This window comes from Spermophilus citellus, assembly GCF_964194105.1.
Source record: "Spermophilus citellus genome assembly, chromosome: 9".
NCBI lineage: Eukaryota > Metazoa > Chordata > Mammalia > Rodentia > Sciuridae > Spermophilus > Spermophilus citellus.
Window position 1 is genome coordinate 107,602,321 of NC_138191.1, and position 17,805 is coordinate 107,620,125.

Genomic DNA, 17,805 nt, shown 5'->3' on the forward strand with positions numbered 1-17,805 from the left:
GTTACAGTCATGGGTGCTAGGTTTAGAAATGAATAAGCATGGACCTTGCCTCAAGAAGAGAAATGGTATCTTTACCTGTAACTTCCCCAAGTCCTGGACATGACATGGCCCATGGCACCTAGCTTATAAGGCTTGTCTAATCCTATAGATCAAGACTGAGGTTTAAATCCTGTATTTAAAGGCTTTTTTTTTGGGGGGGAAAGGCTTTTGCTGCATTACACCCATCATGCCATTCCCTACATCCTCCATACTCCCCAAGCAATCTCTTTACCTGTGGATGACACAGAAATTTGGATCATAAAAAGAGATTCAGAAGGTGTCTCCATTAATCTAGAGGCTCTGTTATTCTATAGTAACAATCCCCAGATCTTGGTGGCCCAATGGGCCTAAGGTTTTTTTTTTTTTTTTTTTTTTTTTTTTTTTTTTTCATTTCTCACAGCCTAGGTCAGCTGTGGCTTTGCTGAAACATTGTCTTCACTCTGGGACTGAGATTCATGGATTAGCCTCTATCCTGAGTATTGCTGGTCATCAGGACAGCAGGGAAGGAAAACATGGAGCAGCACACTGCCTCAAAGTTTGGCTTCTACTGCCACTCACATTTCATTAGATAATGCAAATCATACAGCCAAGCATGCTCTCAATGGGGAAATTTAACCCAACCCTGAGAGGTACATTAAATGTTTGGGAACAATAATATAGTCTACTAGAGGACCTTTTTACATTCTATTTGTGGTATTTGGATGTAAATACACCTTGCAGTGGCTAGCAGCCCCAAGCCTGCAATTTTCATATAATTGTAAACAACCCTGCTGGTTTAGATGGTCTTTAAAAGTAGGCAGAACAGAGGGCTTAGAATCAGATAATTCCGGATTCAAATCCTGATTTTGCCACTCTCAAACTACTGAGCCTATGTTTCTTCTTTAAAATGGAGTTTTGCCATAAGGATTAAATGAAAACATATGCAAAGGACCTTCTCTGGTTGCCAGTCACGTGAGGAATACTCAATAAATGTTAGCTATTCCCTCATCAGCCTCTCATTAGGATCTAGGTTTATTAATGATTCTTATTTAGCTCATTAGGTATGAAGTAGGCCAATAACATTACAACTTGAAATTAGTGGTTTCTTAACTACCAGATTTGTACCCAGAGTTTTAGGCTCCTTTGGATTGCAAGCTTTGGCTATCTTTTTCTTGCTAACCTGGTTCCTTTCATTCTGTCACTCCAAAAGATACTGCTAAGTAACTGGTCCAGAGATCTCCCCTGAACCCACTCTATTTGAACATCCTCTGACTCACTCTTCCTAGCGCCACCCAAGTTTCATCTGCACCATCGCTTACACATAATGTAAATATTTTATTTAATCTACGTATTCATTAATGTTTGCTCAGCTGTCTTAGTGCTTTTGTGTCTTGCATTATATTTTTAATTAGCTCAGTTGATTGAGAGGAGAGCTATGCCAAGGTTTCAGCCAGGTGGTAACAAGGAACGGGGATGGAATGGCTGGAGGATGTTATGAGTGCATGAGTACAAATTCATTGCTAGATTAGAGAAGAAAAAATATAGATAGACATATATTAGCTGTTTACTGGAGGGAAATGTTCTAAGGTATTCCTTTCTACAGAGAATGATTAAGTAGTATAGTCTTTGTTTGGGAAGGATCACATTTTGCGTACTGATAATAATCTGAAGTTAATGCCAAACTTCTGGAGGGCAGGAACTCAATTTAAGAATGATTTCAATATAACAATGTGGTCTAGCTCCATGAGTTAGTTATTTTTATCAACCACTAGTATTTAAAGAGCATTTATAAAACTATAACTTCTGTGGCCTTTATTTTTCTTGTATCCACACAACCCCTTGGGTGTATACAAGCCATTCTCTTTTGGCCCTGTTTTTCTCAGCTTCCCAATTTTTCCTCTGTCTCTGCACGACAAATGCCTACTCATTTACTAAGGCATAGCCTTACCCTTACCTTTTAAAGGTGAAGCTTTTTTGTACCTCCTGCCAGCCCACCCACCAGCCAACAGAACAGAGAGATAAGCCTTGCTTCTCTGTTTCCATAGCACAAGTATAAATCTCTACAAATTTGCATTGAAATTGTTTACGTTTCCTTCTCTTTACTCTTTTGACTTCTTGGTATTTAGCACAATGCCTGGTATAGAGTATGTGCTTTATAAATGATTATTGAATGCTATTTAAGTAAGTATGCCTAGTGACTAACATCCAAATGTTGTCATTAATAGTAGTAAGAGGGAGCTGGGGTTGTAGCTCAGTGGTAGAGTGCTTGCCTCACATGTGTGAGGCCCTGGGTTCTATCCTCAGCACCACATAAAAATAAATAAATAACAATAAAAATATTAAAAAAAACAGCAGTAAGAGGTATTGAAAGCTTCTCAGTAGCCTATGTACAGTTTTTTGGTTTTTTTTGCATCTAGTACTTGAAATATAAAGTAATATATAAAGATACCAAGGGAATCTGGAAGGCTTTTCTAGGACTGAGGATGATAGAAGGGGATGCCTTTTGTTGTTCTATCTCCCTCTTGCAGGTCTTGGATCATTTTAAATTCATTTTTCATTTTCTGCTTTCCTCTTACAATAAATACAAAAGGAGAAAAAGATCAGAAAAAACCTCATTTGTCTAAGTGGTTGTGGGTCATGTAAAGCGTTGAACATCCTGCTGCTGAAGTACAGCCAGTGCTGAATCAAAGTTTTTGTAGCACTCTTGCAGCCCAGCTCTGGGCTGTGTTCCTTTTGGGAAATTTATAATCCAGATGAAGCTGGGAGAAGATTGTAAACAACACAAAACAATAAAACCTCTATTCTCCTCCCTTTGAGCAATCTGTGTCACTTCAAGAATTTGTTCCCTGAGTTAAATACCATCTCCTTTTGGAGGGCTCTCCTGATCTCCGAACCCATTCCCATCTTCCAACAATGAACTAATTACTCTTGTCTTTGCTGACACTCAGTCTTGTACATAATAATCAGAGCTATCTTTGGGGGATTTTATTTAATGATAGCCTGTGCATGATCTCTTTGGCTAGGTAGCTATAATTATTGTTTCCATTTTATAGGCATGGAAACATAAACTAAGAGAAACTAACCTGATATTGGCATGCAGGAAATAAATCATGGAATATTAGATTTGAACTCAGGTCTGCCCTTCTAATCTGGTTTTAAACTTTTCCTCCTCAGAAGTTTAGAGGATCCTAGAATCCTTCCTGGCTGCTTATGACCACTACATTTTTTGAGTTGGGGGATGGGTATGCTCCTCTACCTTTTTTTTTGGTGTTACTGGGGATTGAACCCAGAGGCACACTACCACTGAACACTATACCCAGCCCTGTTTTTTAATTATTTTTTTGTGCTGAGATTGAACCCAGGGTCTCACACATTTTAGACAAGTGTACTTCCACTGAGCTATATCCTTAGCCCTTTATTTTTGGGACACGGTCTTGCTAAGTTGTCCAGGCTGGCTTTGAACTTATGATCCTTCTGCTTCAGCCTCAGTCCCAAGTAGCTGGGATTACAGGTATGTGCCATCATACTTGACACCTTTTTATTCTTTGAAAAAATTTTCAAACAAGTTTTGTACATTTAAGGTGAACAACATGATGCTATAGGATGCATGTAGATAGTAAACATGTTATTGGAGCAATATCCACCATCTCACAGTTACCAACTCTTTGTTCTTGTGGCAAGAACAGCTAAATTCTACTCATTAAGCATGAACCCGGTATTCATCTGATTGCTTCTTCATCTTCTGATACTCTGTGACTCATGATTCTTTTCTTCCCAAAGGTGGCTGATCCCTACCTCCCTACCCCATTCTAGCAGCTAGCCATCCAGCTCTGTTTTGTTCTTGCCCTATCACCCACAAGCCCAGAATAGGCACTTGAGGGAAGAACCTCTGAATCTCAGACAAGTGAAAAGTGAGGAACTGCCCAAAACTTTATTATAAGAGGAGGTGGTGACTAGAAGCCCAAATCTTCATACTTGGAGCTAAGTTCAAATACTAGTCTTTTTTCTCTTCTATTCCATTGCCTGGCTGACTCCATTCAAGTGGCCTTAACTCTACTCTCATAACTACTGGTAACTACTGTCCTCAGTTCTTCCTCTAACAAATGGGAATAATATCAGCATTGTCCATCTCCTTAAATATATGATCCAGACTGTTCTTTAGTATTCTTCTGCCTATAACTCCTTTCAGAAAAAGGTGGGCTTTGAGAGGTGGAAGGCTGGGAAAATGGCCAGTATCAGGTGTTATCAAGGATCTACCTAATGGATCAACAAAGAACCAGGACCTTCCAATTCCTTTGGCAATTTGGAGCTTTGGGAACTTCTATCCTCTCTCAGGGAAGATGGCAAGGGCAGATTTCTTTTTGGGTTTTATTTTCCTTGTCATAATATATTGTAATTATTTCATCTACTTGCTTCCCACTTGACTACGAGTTCTTCAAGTATAGAGTCCATATATTATTTGTCCTACACACTACTGTCATCCTGGTCCAAGCCATCTTCTGCACTTGGATAATGGAGCCTCTGGCTTCCACTATTGCACTCCTACCATCTACTGTTAACAAAATAAGTAAGAGTGACTTCCCACTGTCCAAAGCCCAGTAGAGGATCTGTTTTAGCCAAGATCCTTACAATGGCCTACAAGATTCCTCTGTCTTTATTTTCCAAATCTCTTGGCCTTCTCATTATTTATAACACTTCCTGAGATGTTTTTTGCCACCCTACATGGCTCATTCCCTCTTTTTTTGGGAGGGGGGCGGGGGGAGTGCTAGGGATTGAACCCAGGGTCTTGTGCATGCTAGGCAAGCTCTCTACCTTTGAATTATATCCCCAGCTATCCTTCACCTCTTTAAAGTTTGATTAGAGTATGATGAATAGGTTCCCCCCGACAGTTCTATTTAAAATCACAACACCTATCTTCCAGGATTCTTTATAGCTCCTTACTCTATTTTTTCCGATAGTACTCAATGCCTTCTAACATACTTAATAATTCTCTTCTTGTGTTTTTCATCTTTCTCCCCATACTATAAAATGAAAGCTCCAAGAGGGAAAGATAAATGTTTTTTCCTTCTTTCTTTTCTGTTTATGGATACATCTTGAGCACTGGTATCTAGCAAACTTAGCAGTGACTGACAAGTATTTGTTGGATGAATGAGTAAATGAAACTTCAGAATATTGCTAGAGCGCTACTTAGAAATATATGAGTACTCTGAATCCCCAGTTCCCAGAGATTCTTGCTAAAAGGCAGGTGTTCAATGTTTGTTGAGGGAATAGAGAGGCTCAGATCTTTAACTACTTGAGGTCTTTATCTGATCCCCTTGAGGTTAAAAAAAAAAAGTTCCCAGGGTCAATCATTCCGGTCTCTGTCCTTTCATCCAAACAACCCATATTCAACTAACAAATACCTGATTATTCACGTATTAATTATCTACTGAGTTCAAAAGTGTTCTTGGGGAAAAAAAAGTGTTCTTGGTGCTGTGGGGAGAATACATGACTAACGCAATTGAAGCAACAGCAAGTAATACCTCAAAAGTAATCAAGTGTGAAACTACAGGGCAGATTATCAGTGCTAATAGTTTGGAGAAAGAATCAGCGAAGATTGACGTAGAAGTAAATTCCAAAGTCCACCATGCGCCCAACTACCCTTCTAAATGCTCCACCTGTTGACAGCAGGACCATAACCTGAACAGTGAACCTGTGAATCAGAAGGGCCTTTAGAGTTCCAAGTCCTTTTTTTTTTTTTTTTAAGTAGAAGGAAAGTATGATTAGGCAGGGGAATGGCCTCCACAGAGGTAGGCCTAGAACCCTGGCATCCTGAAGTTCTGAAAAGGAGTCCTGAAGGAAGGTACAAGGCGCCTTTGTTGGGGCCTGCAGAATCCAAGCTGCGCCAGGTCGAAAAAGGGGTCCGGTTTCTCGGACAGGCTAAGGTGCCGGTCCCTACGGTGAGGTGGCGGGGTTGGGGGGCTGGGGGAGGTCACGAGGCAGGATTCCTCTGGAACACGGGACCTGTGGAATCCTTGGAAAGGGTCCAAAGCCGCTGATCCTTGCCATCCTTCATTATGGGGTCCCCGATCTCACCCCACGGACGCCACTTTGGGGCGCAGGGACCCGCGTCGCTCGAAACTGCCAGCCTCTTGTAGACATCGACTGTGCGCCCAGAGAGCCGCTCAAGCTCCCGGGCACTACTTGCTCCCGCGGAGGGATCCGCGCAGGGTTTAGAGACCGCTTCCGCGGAGAGCCGTGACGCCGCCGACGCTGGGCTGGTGGCGCAGCGACGTCGCGGGAGGCGGGGGCGGCGGGGGCGGCAGGGGGAGCGGGTCGGGAAGTAGTTCCGGGTGCGCGGCCCCGGATGTTGGCTGCTCCCGCTGCTGCCGCCGCTCTCGGCGCTGCTCGGGGCCTCGGCCGCTCGCACCAGGCGCCGTTGGGACCTTTCCCGGGGGGCGGAGACGCACGTAGCGGCCGGGGGCTCGGCCGGGCCGTCCCGGCCTGCTCAGCCTGAGGTGAGTGCCCGCCACCGGGGCGGCGGGCGAGGAGGCGGGGCCGGGGCATCTCCCGCGACGGAGGCAGGGGCTGCCCTCCGCGAGACGCCCAGTCCCTTCTCAGCCGTCGCGCGCTGTGCGGTGGGCGGCGGGAGGGCCCGGGGGCCTGGGCTCAGGTTGGGGCCTGGCGGGCCACGAGGGCTGGGTTCCTCCCTTCCCCGCGGCGATTCTCAGCTGCTGCTGCCCCTCAGCTGGAAGCGGCGGCTCCGCGCCTCCCGCCCCTCCCCCAGGTGGGGCCCGGGGGAGCTGGTCGTGAATCCCGGGGGCGCGGAGTCCGCAGACAGCGACAGTCTCCTTCCCTCCGTGACCTGCGTTCTAGCCTGGGGTAGTCCCCGATCCCGGCGCGATGTGGCTGCTTCCCTTCAAGCTCGGGAGCGCTTTTCGGCCCGAAAGGCGGGCAATATCTTGCGCCCGGCGGGTGCCCTTCGGGGTGAGGAGGCCGTTGCGAGGGGCCTTGGTTCCCGCCCATCCTGTTGCTGTGTCCTTTGCTGGCATTAGGGCAAAGGCAACCGTTCCATGCGGACGTGTTGCTGTCCTGTGTGTGTTGCATCCTGCCCACGTGGTAGAGTGTCCCGTGCCCCCCACCCCCTTCCATTTTTGCAGCTGGTGAAGAGGGAGATTTACGGGATGATTTTTCCCTGTGTGATTTTCTCCGGCTGGCATGGAAGGTGTTAAGGTCAGTTTGCTTTGCTGGGGCCCACTGTTTAGATGGAAGAACCAAGAGTTGTACTCTCTTAAATTGAGACCTGTAGGGGATACCAGGGTTAGTTTCATTGACATCATTGCTTTCTACTGCTTAATCCTCAAAAGAGAATAAGCGCTTGGTATTGATGCATTGAGGTGTATAGTTTTCATTTCTCTGTTCTACTTTTTGTGCATATTGTTGTCCAAGGTTTTTCTATTCTGTGTTGCTGCAGTGCATGTCTGTGTTGTTCCTAGCTGAATTCCTGAATGAATAGAGCCAACGAATTATAGATTGGTGGGCATCTTTTACGTCTTTTTCTGATGTTACTTTATTTTTTATTTTGCTTACTATTGAAAAGGTGTGCATGTCATATGGGAATGCATATATGTGTACACACATATGTATGCATGTATGTGCATATATATGTTGTAAGGCAGCACTAGATAGTTCCACCTAGTTACCTCCTTCGTGGAAGCTCTTTTATTTCACTTTCCTTCTCTATTGAGTACTATTATTAGACTTTTGTCTCTTGACACAGGTTTTGAAACCTTTTTCTTTCTTCTTCTTTTTTTTTTTTTTTAAATGTCTTTCCCAGGTTAAAATTTCCATCTTAACCGTGTTTTGCTCTTTGAGACCATAGATTGCTCTCTCCACAGGGAAGAGACTACGGTAGCAGTGAGAGAAACCTTTTATTCCTTCAAGACCTTAGCGTATATAGTTATAGAAAATCAGTAACTTTTCTCAATTTTTTTTTTCTGATCTGGTGGATTGATTGAACTTTTTGATTTCTGATGTGAATCTGAAGATTTCTCTTTTTTTGGTTTTGTGTCAGAGTTAAGGTGAATCTTGTTCTTGGTTTTGTGCTGCTGGAGATCCTGGGGAATTACTCATGCCTTTATTAGGTTTTTTTTGGATGAGGCCAGGGCATGTTTATTTTGGCTCTTTTTAGTTCATAAGTTTGGGTGAAATAAAATATCTTACTGTTTTGAAGTCACTCTTTTATATACTAAAATGGCCAGGATTCTCTTATTTGTTTTTCATATGGTGCAATCATTTTGAGTGCATTTTGATGTTGCTCTTTCCCCTTTAATCTGGTGTAATTGTTAGTATAGTCTCCTATATAGACTAAAAATATTTAAGTACATATTCTATCTGCTTTCATTATGCTAAGTATGGGTGGGGCATGGAAAATAGAGAATGTCATTTGGGTATACTTTGAGGCTCATATATATATGTGTGTGTGTGTGTGTGTGTGTGTGTATAAAATAAGTCAGCATTTGTTTACTTCTGCAAAATACTATGTTGTCTTTGTGTGAAGTAGTTGGTATGAAAAGATACACAGAATAAAATATGGGTCTCTTCAAAAGCTTCAACCTCTGTACCAAGAGGAACAGATTTGTCCTTTTGTTGGAGAAACGGTATGTACATCATTTATAATCACCAAACAACATCCAACTCCTGTTTGGAATAACAGTACAACCAAGGTCAAAAGTATATGTAACATGAGAAAGAGGAATTTCCAAAGGGGAAGAGGTGTATCCCAGGAGATTGAAGGCATATATGCAAAGGTAGAGAAGTGGAAATTTACAAAAGATATCAAGAGACTCAATTGGTGAATAATAAGTGAGTTTAGGATTTGTGAGGGTATATTGGGAAAGGACCTTTCAAGGATAAAGGGTTCTAAGGAATGAGAGTAAGATGATACACACTGTTCCTGAGGAAGGCTTTTGTGTCTGCTGAGTGTTCTGGGAGTGGGGAAACTGACTAGAATTTTAAGAATAAGATGATGAAGGCCTGACATGAGGTAGTGGTTGTGAGAATAAAATAATAGCCAACATTTAGTGAATACTTTTTGTATGGCAACCATCATTCTGTGTGCTTTACATCTCTTTAATTTAGTAAATGTTCATTGTAAGGTTTTATAATCAGGAAAGGACTTTGGGAAAGTTACTTAACCTTGTGCATTTAATCATTAGCAAATATGAATAGTCAGATGAAGTATAAATTTTTTCAGTGACAGGGTTATATAGTAATAGTAAAAACACATGTGAGTAAATGTGTGTTGAGAGGGAACTAGTAGAGTAGGAAAAGAGCTTTGAGATTTGGAATTTGGGGTAACATAATAGACTAATAGGTAAATAAAGCATTCTGAGAAGAATCAGGAAGTATATGAGTTCCACAGAAGCCAAGGAAAGGAAGATTTTCTACAAGATAGGGTTATAGAAGTATGGCATGCAGTCTTGAAGTTCAGAAACAGTAACCGTGACCATAGTGAAAAGACTATCAAACTAGACCAGAATGAGGTAATTTGTAACCTTAGGATTTTGAAGGGAAGAAATAGCAAGATGCCAGATTTGTTTTTCACAGAATCTGTAGAGATGTTACAGTCTTGTGTAGTAATTTTATTTATTTTTTCCTAGTGTTTCCTCCAGTCTCGTTCTTGCTCACAAAACAGAGCTATTCAAATATTGGAAAATTCACTATTTATTCATCAAAAAAGAAACGAGTGTTCTAAAGACAGCTGTTTTAGCAGTTCTTGAAGTTTTTGTCATTCTTTTAAAAAACACCGTGTAATTCACCCATTTAAAGTATACAGTTCAGTGTTTTTTAGTGTATTCATAGAGTAGTGCAAGTATAACTGTGATAATTTTTAGAATATAATTTCAAAAATAAACTGTGTACCCATTATCAGCCACTGTACATTTCCCAGTCCCAGGCAACTACTGTATGTGCCGTGTGTGTGGATTTGCCAGTTTTGAACATTTCCTAAAAAAGAAATCATACTATCTCATAAGATCTTTTGTGTCTGGCTTCTTTCACTTAGCCTTTGGTTCAAGAGTCATTCATGTTGTAATTGGTATCAGTATTTCATTCTTTTTTATTGCCAAATAATATTCCCCGATGTGGATATACTACATTTTTATCCACTTATCAGTTTATAGACATTTGGGTTGCTATTTGTTTTAATGCTTCTCTGTTGTCATCTGATATTCACCTTACCAGTCCCTTCCATGGCTTTTCTTTTAGATTATAACCTCTGCTATGAATTTTGTTAAGCATTAGGGATATGAAGATGAGACCAGGACATGGCCCTTGAACATTCATATAGAGCTTTAATAGTTTGTGTATATTTTCTTGTGTATTATCTCATTTGATCTCACAACACCCTGCAATGTAGGAAAAAGCAATTTGAAGTTTAGGATGACACATTTAAATCATTGGTAGAGCAAATAGGTTTTCTTAGTTTGTGTCTGTGCTCTTTCCACTATTCTGTGCTGCTGTGTTACTTGAAAGATTCCCATGTAAATTTCTGAAGACAGACTGGGCAATCTACTTACTTGGGGAATCACTGAATTTTAATGATTAATATTTGGGACTTTAAATCACAATTTATCACATTTTGTTGCTTGTTTGTGCTGTGTGATAGACAAGTCATTTTGTATTTCTATCCCCTTTTTGATACTGAGAATTGAACCCAGGACCTCAACACACTTAGCATCACAACCAGCCTCCTTTTTAAAATTTTATTTTGAGATAGGATCTCCCTAAATTGTCCAGACTAGTTTCAACCATTGCTGGGATTACAGGAGAATGCACTGTGCCTGGCTATTTCTGTCTTTTAGAACTTTAATGAGGGTTAGTGATGATGACAATAGTGGTAGTGATAATAATAATAGCTACAGTTTTTGAGGCCTTATTGGCATAACGGTGTTCTAAGTACTTTGCATTTATTATATAATCCTCACAACTCCTCAAAGGTAGATTTTATTATTATCAGAGTTTTACAGATGAGGATATGGGAACAGAGAGGTCAAGTAATTTATCTAAGGTACTTTGCTAGAAATGGAAAGAGCTAGGATTTGAACCCCTGCAGTCTATTTTTAAACTAAGTAGCTCTTAATCACTTCACTGTTCTGTTTACTTGTTATGAATTAATAGAGGGTAATATTTCAAGTAAGGACATGAGTATAGTTGGAGAAGCAGTTAAACAGGAGATGCAATGACATTGCATCCATATATTTTAAAAATATGTACCTAACACTAACACTGTAGTGTTATGGAGATACATGTTGTTTAGACGTTTTGTTTGACCCTGCTAATAGCGTCTCAACTCAGAAATTACATTTTTTTCACTGTGCTTCACTGTTGACTTTTGTTAGTTGTTTAGTTTTCCACATTGCCACTATTCAGAAATGTTGGCTTTTTTCAGCCTTCCTTTAACTGTGATTTTTTGTTTTCCATTTTGAACTCTTAGCTTTTCAATTCTAGAGAGGTACTCTACCTCTTTCACCTCCAAACTTGAAAAATACCACACTAGTATTTTATAAAAACTGCCCAAAATTTTGACCATCTTACTGGGCATAACTGGATTTTAGCGCACAAATAAGAACCAAAGCACAGTGTTTTGGTTAAAGAGATTGACTTATACTGAAATTGGAAAAGGCATCTGCTATACAGGATTTTTGATTTAATAGAATTTGTTATAACCAGATCAGCAAAGCATTATTACTGTGGGCCATCTGTTGGGATATGGAAATAGCTTTGTTACATGGAACCAGATGTTGTACTTATATTTATAACAATGGCATTCTATTTATTTTAAGCAACCTTTTGCAATTAGGTACCTTTGACTGCTGTTCTACTTGACATATGTGTCAGCTGATGACCTGAGAATGTAATGTCTTTCAAAGTGATTGTTCTTCTGGAGGATCAGAACAAAACAAATGAAACACAAAGCAAATGACTCATGGTGTCAAACTTTAGTTCTTTAACAAGATAAAATGTAGGATAAATGTGGATATGTGACAGGATAATTAGGACCCTGTTTGATTACTTTGACACTATTAATAGGATTAGTTTTTAATAAATACCTAGTTTGTTTTGGTTGCTTTAAGATTATTACTTTAAATCTGAAGTGATTTCATTTTGGTGTAATTGGACCTATATTAACACTGCACTGTCTCACTTATTTCTCATCATCCCTGGATGAAGTAGTCTGTAATGGACTCAAACTTATGAAATGCATTAAGAGGAACTCTTATTAATATATAGTCTTAGGGAATTTTTAGATTCTCCCCAAATGGACTATGTTGTCTATTTTTCATTATCTTCAAATCATGTAGAGAGGGTCATGGATACCATTGAAGAGTTGATCAACTTTTGCATGGTGACCCTGTATCTGAAGGAGACCATACAGTTACCTGACTTTCAGCACAGTTTTTCACCTGGAGTACAAAGCTAAAAGTTGTAACTAAATTTTGCTTAGATAGAGTCCTGCTCAGTGGTGTAAATAATATCAAGAAAATTAAGTTGATTTTCTGGTTGTTGAAAGAGTTTGGTGCCAGTGTAATCTTACTGTAAACCTCAAACATAAGTTGGAATTAGCATTTCCCTGAGACTGAGATGTGATCTTATGTTGACACCATTAATAGGACTGGTTTCTGATAATTTGAAATTTGTGAGAGAATTGGTTGAAGGGGAAAGACTGATAGAACTCAATAACAGTTTCAGATTCTCTTTGCTTACACAGATGGGATTGGGGTGACGGTGTAATATGGTGGAACTAGGTTATTGTTAAGCTACTAGCATTTGTCTGATGGGTACATGGGAACTTATTAAATTATCAAAAGTAATTTAAAAAAGTTTCTGTGGCTTTGCTGTTAAATTTGGGGAATTTATTATAGCCATAGCAGTAAAATATGTAGCTGTAAAGAGAGGGTTGACCATTTCGAATGAAGATGGAGTAGATTGTTATGACAGGAGGTGAATGATATATGGCATCAGTTTCTGATGATGTGGTTATGTTTGTAAATCTGTGATACTCTGTATATACAGTAGGTAGGTAAAATGTGTCATAGATTGATGGTTTTGTCCCAACACATGGATAGCAATCAGCATTAGAAATGTGATCTTTGCATATCTCAGGAAATCATGTTTTACATCACTTATTATATAGTATGTGTATTTTTGAAACATTTCTACTTCACATTTGGATGACGTATTTTCAAATCATTTTTTTTCCTCTGATCTGTTGGATTTTGGAACCTTACAGTAGCCCTGCAATATAGGTCAGGAAAATAATATTCTGTTGACAAATGGAGAAAATGAAGCATAGCTAAGACTTATTTAGTATCACTCAATTATTTAATAGTTGAACAGACACTAGAATTTACACTCTGCATTCTGCTCTAGTCTTGTATTCTTCTTAGTTGAAAATATGACAAAGTTTTAATGAGGAATAGACTTTAGGTTTTTGAGGTAAAGATGAAAGTTTATGGAGACCCCAAAGGACCAAGACTACTTGGTGCAGAACATATGGTAGTAACAAACCCAGGGGACATAAAACTAATGAGGACAACTTCCTCTTATTAAATTTAAGTCCATGTATTAGTATTAGAAACATATTTATTGTTTTTAAAATTCTTGAGAGGATGGGAGGGAATCAGAATAGAAACTTTAAAGGATTGCTAAATAGTGGATTCAGTCTTATTTTACAGAAGTACATGTCTATAAAATTTAGATCTTGAGAAATTATACTTGGAACATGCTTCTACTGAGGGAGCCTGGATTATGCCACAGTGTGACATCTATTATTGCTTTGCCTGGTAGATAGAAGACTGACAGTATATGAAGAAGTTATAACTGAATAGAAAAAAGGACTGGGAGGAAAACACATGGGTAATTTAAATTTTCTCCTTTGATCTTTTCTATAGTGAGCCTATTTAATTTTTTATAATAAGAAAACAAGGGATTTTTATAGTTCAAATGACAATTTGGAAAAATGTGAATCTTTGGACTTGAAGAGCAGTTTAAACACTTTGTACTGTCAGAGCATTTTGCTTTCTTTTGGTACTGAGGATTGAACCCAGGGGTGCTTAACCGCTAAGCCACATCCTTTTATATGTATTTTTTTAGTTGTACGTGGACACAGCACCTTTATTTTTATGTGGTGCTGAGGATGGAACCTAGTACTCCATGCGTGCGCTCTACCACTGAGTCCCAGCCCCTTATATTTTATTTAGAGACAGTGCCTAACTGAGTTGCTTAGGGCCTTGCTAAGTTGCTGAGGCTTACTTTGGATCCGTGATCCTCCTGCCTCAGCCTCCGGAGCCACTGGGATTACAGATATGTACAACCATGTCCCGCTCCCAGTTCTTTTATATTTTATTTAGAGAGTGGGTCTTGCTAAGTTGCTTAGGGCCTTGCTAAATTGCTAAGTCTGGCTTTGAATTTTGTGATAGTCCTGCCTCAGCTTCCAAGGTCACTGGGAATAGTATTCCTAGTGAGTGTTTTGCTTTCTAAGTAGTTAATCAAATGGGTCAAGTTGTAAGTATGTTAAGTATATAAGTTTTTCTTTGCATTAGAATTTGGTAATTTTAGGAAATTAATTGTAGTCCCTCAGGAGCACCCAAGACTTTAGGTTTACTTATAGTAATTATTTGTCAGTAACACTCTAGTTTGTAATGAAAACTAGACGTTTTCATCAGGATCTATTTATCTGCTTCCATTCCCTGACAAGTTTCTTCTTTTTTTTTGGTACCAGGGATTGAACCCAGGAGTTCTTAACCTGAGCTACATCCCCAGCCCTTTTTATGTTTTATTTAGAGACACAGTCTCATTAAGTGGCTTAGGGCCTTGGTAAGTTGCTGAGGCTGTCTTTGAACTCATGATCCTCCTGCCTCAGCTTCCCTAGCCTCTGAGATTATAGGCATGCACCACCGTGCCTGGCCTTTCCTGGAAGGTGTCTAATTAAAGAAAAAACAAGTTGTTAGTTTTTTTTAATTTTTTATTTTAAGGTACTGTTTTTAATCCAGGGACATTGTACTCACTCATTTCTGTCATTTGCTGGATCATTTTACTTGCTGCTGTGTCTTTCCTGAGCATTGTACTAAGTACTAGGGACACAAATGAGAAGCAAGATCCCAGCAAGCAAAAACCACAGCTTTTAATTTGGGAGAGATGTCATAGAGATAGTCTTGAAATATGGAGATGTCCTGCATTTTCTTCTGTTTACTAGTTTTTAACTTGAAAGGCATTCTGAATGACTTGTTTGCTTTTTTGAAGAACTTAATGCATGTGGGTTGTGGATAGGTAGCTTTAAGAGGCGCTGATGGCTTCTTTGTAAAATATTGAAGATCATTGACCTAAAACATTTCTTCATCTAAGGAGCAGATCTTATTGAGGTATATGACTTGGGCACTCTGATTTATATTACCTTTGCTTTGGGAAATCTCGTATCCACTATTCTAGGATGGAGGCAGTGTCCTTTTTGCTTTTTATGTTCTCTATAGTCATATCACTTGATGATGGGGACATGTTCTAAGAAATGTGTTGTTAGGTGATTTCATCATTGTGGGAACATCAGAGTGTTGAATAAAGATGGCTGTGATGACACTAGATGATATGTGGCCCATCTACCATCATATATATGAAATATTATGTTGTGTGTGGCTGAATTAACACTGCATGACACATAGTAGGCATCATTATGTATTCATTATACTAATAAATGAAAGGACATTTCATGTGTAATCATAATTTTAAGAAATTTAATATTGCTACAGATAGCTTGTATCAAAAGTTACCTTTAATATAAAGAGATACAGTGGTTCCTAGAATCTTTAATTAATTCTTCATTCAAGCTAGTCAGGTAGCCCACTAAAACACTGACAGACATTGGACTACTCAGAACACTGGTAGTCACTGATAGATGAAATGTAGTTTGTTTGTTGTTATCTCTAATTGAGACAGCATTTGCTTTTAACTTCATCTCTCTCTCTCTTTTTTTTTTTTTTTTTTTTTTGGTGGAACAATAGTAGACCTAGCCTTCCTTCTTTCACAAGATAACCTTTCAAATATTTAAAGATGATTATTATTTCAGCAAATATTTTGGGTATGTGGGCGTGCAAGAATGCCTTGAGCATTGTGAAAAATCCAACAGTAATTAAAAGAGGCCTAGTTTGTTTGAAAGTAATGAGTACAGATAAAGAGACATGGGTTTGCTGAGAAAAGTGTTTTGCTTATGATGATCAAGAAAGCTTCATGGAGGAGATTGTGCTTGAATTAAGATTAGAGATGGTTCATCGTAAGATGAGCATAATCAAAGACTTTTAAGAGAAAAGTTAGAGGAGTACAAAGAGATCCAGTTTGGTTGTTTCTCAAACTATACAGTATTAAAAATGTTTGTTGTTGTATCCTCAGCATGTGGAGAAATGTATGCCAAATAATTAGGGCTCTGTAAATATTTTTTGAATGAATAAATTGTCATGTTTGGGAAATACTGAACATCCTTTTCTTGGACATTCATAAAGCAATTTTAGGATATTGAACACTTTGATAAGACTTTTAGAGAAAAAAATGTTTATCATTTATTTGAATGCCCATTAACAACTCTCGAAATTCTCTGGAAAATATTATAATGAGTCTGTATGGTAGAAGTGAGATGGAAGGTTGGAAAGTATTTTTTTTCTCTAAGCTAAACACGCCCAGTTTATTCATTTTACTTGCTAATCTGTATCCCTGTGAGCATTGTAGCTTGTAAGTGTTCTTAACATATGTTGCTCAAAACAGAGTGTAGTACTCCCTTGTGAACTAACCAGTGTGGAGTGCGTGGGACTGTTACCCTCCTTGATCTGGATACTATTCTTCTGGTGAAGCCTAAGACTGTATTTTGTTTCTTTTTTAGCAGCTGAGTCACTACCTTGGCTCATATTCAGTTCTCATATTAATTTACAAGAAGTTCTTTGAGTAGATTCAGAGAGATTTCCTATTAGTAGAGCTAACAAATGAATGCCCTTTTTTTTTTTTTTTTTTTTTTCCTGATTGAGTCTAGGCTGTTTTCTCAGAAGTACTAGTCATTCTTAGCTTCCTGAAATCTGAGAAAGAATTAATTGTACAATGTAGAGTTGAGCAAGTAACACCCAAATACTTCAGTCCAACTGTCCTGTTGGGTATAGTCAGAGTATATGAAATCCCCATTTATGCATCAATGAAATTCAACATTTTCCACATGTGCCTTAAATATCTTTTTCCCCTTTTTTGTTATTTTAAAGAAAATTGTGGACACATTTTTTAACCTTAGTTTGTGTCTCTAAAAATATATTTTCTTATGTAACCACATGCCATCATTAGATCTAACAAAATTTACAGTATTTCTTAGATATCATCTAATATCCAGTTCATAATCAAATTCCTGATTGTTTAAAAATGCCTTTTTAAGTTTGGTTTTTTAATTGAATCAAGATTCAGGAAGGTTCATATATTATATTTGATTATATTTCTCAAATATCTTTTATCTTAACCATAGCTGTCCTTTTCTCTTACTTTTTGGCATATTTGATTTTTTTCCTACTCTTCTGGTCTTTTTTCTCTTTATTTGCACTAAATTCTGTTACAATTCCTTTTGAAATATGTATCAGATTATTTTCTTCCTTTACATCAACTCAGCAAGCATTTTGGAATATTTTTATGTACAGAACATATGCTGGGTACTGTGGGAGATATGACAATTAATTTGACATGTATTGGCTCACTAGGAGCCAGCATTCCAGATGCATATTGAAACAA

At 38.8% G+C, this 17,805-nt stretch overlaps 1 protein-coding gene across 4 annotated transcripts in view; it reads left to right on the top strand.

Moving 5' to 3' along the window:
- Window positions 1-6,336: 6,336 nt before the first annotated feature.
- The window catches only part of FOXJ3 (forkhead box J3), a 116,987-nt gene continuing 105,518 nt past the window's right edge, over window positions 6,337-17,805 (top strand). The window contains exon 1 of one of the 4 annotated variants that reach the window (XM_081307521.1): window positions 6,337-6,515. The gene's annotated coding sequence lies outside the window, so the exon portion shown is untranslated. The other 3 variants (XM_081307519.1, XM_081307522.1, XM_081307520.1) reach the window with 3 other exon arrangements.